We start from the raw sequence: 3,127 nt of genomic DNA on the forward strand, positions 1-3,127 counted from the left end.
GCCAGATGTTAAAGTGTGGGTCCGGAGGCTTTCAGGAAAAGAGATATTTGTGTCAATTTTTTCAAGACAAAATATAACATTACTGGTATACTTTTTATTTATCGTAAAACTACAGACTCTATAGACCAGTGTTTTTCAACCATTTTTGAGCCACGGCACATTTTTTACATTAAAAAAATCCTGCGGCACACCACAAATCAAAAGTGTTACAAAATACACTTTGTAGCTAATTCTCGCCTCTAAAAATAAACAAGGCGCTTGAGCTACCTACTGCCACCCACTGACTGACATGGAAGAGTATTACATTACTCTGCCAGTCACTACAGCACAGGCACTCGACAATGGTAATTGGATAATTTCCCACGGTACACCTGAAGATCTCTCACGGCACACTAGTGTGCCACGGAACAGTGGTTGAAAATCACTGCTATAGACAATAAAATATTTTTTCACAAAACAATAATACAAACTAAGTGTCCAGTTATCCCTGAAAAACACAATACATGTATTAGAAGTTATGACCAGCTGAACTATCCCATAGTTGAAGCGTGAAAATTGTTCTGGTCCCCAGGATCAAGAGCTAAAGTGATAAAAATCTGCATAGTGTGATCTTTTGTAAACTCTGTGAGCTCTTAATCTCTTCTAAGAATGCTGGGTGCCTGGTTGTTGTAGGTCAGCGACAAATAATACTGAAGCCACTGGACTGATATTACAGTGAGGTAATAGAAGATGGTTTCTTTTAGCAAAAAGGACACATGATGGTAACACTACAATAAAATCCTGAATATACTTGATGGTGTACAACTTTACTAAACAAGAGAGACAGACATAGATAACATAAACATTATTAGAAATAAACATTTTACATAGGGTAAAGTGTGAAAATCCATTAGCATTTTGTTTACCCTGGAATAGCCAACATGGGATATTTAATAATTCCAACAGATTTTCATACTGTGAGTTTTTAATGAAAACCAAGTGAACCATATTGGTTTTCCGATTGTGAGGATATGTGTTCATCTGTAGTCATCATTTAGGGTTAGTGCCATGCATATAGCACTCCTCCAGCACTCAACAAATACACAGATGAAATACATATATGTATTATTATTATTACACAGTATTTATATAGCACCAATATATTACACAGCGCTGCACAAAGCCCATAGTCCAGTCACTAGCTATCCCTCAAAAGGAGCTCACAAAATGTCCTTACCTTGGTCATGTGTCTTTATTAAAGTCTAAGGTCAATTTTGAGGGGAAATCAATTAACCAAACTGCATATTTTTTAAATGTGGGAGGAAACCGGAGTACCTGAGATTTGAACCTGGGACCTAGTGCTGCAAAGGTCAGAGTGCTTGCCCTTAAGCTGCGTACACACCTGCAATTTTTCTCGTTGGAAAGGATCTTTCACGATCCTTTCCAACGAGAAAAGACTGCACGATGCATGAACGGTGCTGTACATACAGCACCGTTCATGCTCTATGGAGAGGGGAGGGGGGAGAGCGACGGAGCGGCACCCTGCTGCGCGCTCTCCCCTTCCCTTTCATTAGGATCGGTCGTCGTCCATCGTCCATGGATCCGCCAGGACGGTCGTCGGACGATGGACGACGACCGACTGTACACACGGCAGATTTTCGCCCGATAATTGGCGAGAAAAATTTGCCGTGTGTACGCAGCTTTAGAGTGTTTTCTTGTCATTTACATGGATCATGAAGATAATATGAAGTGATTGGATGATGAGAAAGACTGCAAAGTTAAACCAGCAAACAGAGGGGTCTCTACCTGTGAGATCATTCACATACATGAATTTCAGCAATAATTAACGGTTACATCCCTTTGAGGAATGTCATCTGCTTTGGTGAATATGTTACATGTCAATGTAAACTACATAGATAAATGCAATTCCATTGTTTGTTTCTGATAACTGGCTGATGGTAAATGATACACACAATTGCAGGATGTTGTTGTAGAGATTTGCACTTTAGTTACTCAATGCAGACACAGAAAAGGAACCAGATTCCTAGCGTAGATCTAAAATCTATTTTTATTGCCGTCTTTGTTCAAAAGTTCACCCTGATTGGTCCTGGTCACCATTTCCCCTTCTACAAAAAGTCATTGAAATACAAAAGATTAGAATAGTCATACACAGGACAGTGGAGGAAGATTATCTAATGGAAGCTTGTTCTAGTAAAAATTGCCTAGCATACACATGATCTGATCACAATCAATTATATCTTTACCGAATTGATGTAATATGCAAAACTACTAATTAGCTATATCCAGTTAAGTTGGCCCTTGCACTATATATTTGTTGGTCGATTTTTTGCAATTGTGCAATCAGATTGTAACTGGTGTAAGGAGTACAGGTGGGATGATCCCATCTCTTACTTTCCTCTGTGTCTCCAGGACAGGAAGTGAAGGCAACTCTGCTGGATAGGACAAAAACCTAACAAATGTCTTAAATCCTACAAAGCATTACACTAAAAGGTGTCAATGTGTATAACAATGGTTCAATACCATTCCCTTGCAATAAAGTTACAATATACAGATAACTAGGGGAGTGGAGACTACAGAAAGGTTCCCCTGCCTGCAGCAGACTGACATGGCTAATCACTTCATTGGAGCTGAACAGCTTTTTTAATAATAATAATAATAATAAAAGTATTTATAAATCTGCAGATTTTGTTTAAAACCTGGTAACCCCACCACAGAGATACTTTGCAGGCACTTCCTGTTATCGGGTGACAACACTATACCTGTCTCAAATATGCTCCTGCATTGTCACCCTAATAAGGATAGATAACACAAATCATACAAAGGTTTCAGGCAGCTGACTATTACAGGAAGTGGAAACCTGTCTCTCTGAAGCAGTACACAGACCATACCCAGTACATATAATTATTTCAGCACAAGTTGTGACGCTTCCTGCAGCCACTCCTAGCACACTGGACTGGGTGTTGCTATAACCACACAATACGAATATCCCGGCCATTATCAGCAACCCTCCCTTCCGCCCGACTGTACGTCACATGACTTCCATGTCCTGACTACGCCCATTTTTAAAAACTATCCTATCGCAGCGCTCTTTTTACCTCTTCCTTGCTTTCCACCCATGTCACGTGAT

This window comes from Pyxicephalus adspersus, chromosome 5, assembly GCF_032062135.1.
Source record: "Pyxicephalus adspersus chromosome 5, UCB_Pads_2.0, whole genome shotgun sequence".
In the NCBI taxonomy this organism is placed as follows: Eukaryota; Metazoa; Chordata; class Amphibia; order Anura; family Pyxicephalidae; genus Pyxicephalus; species Pyxicephalus adspersus.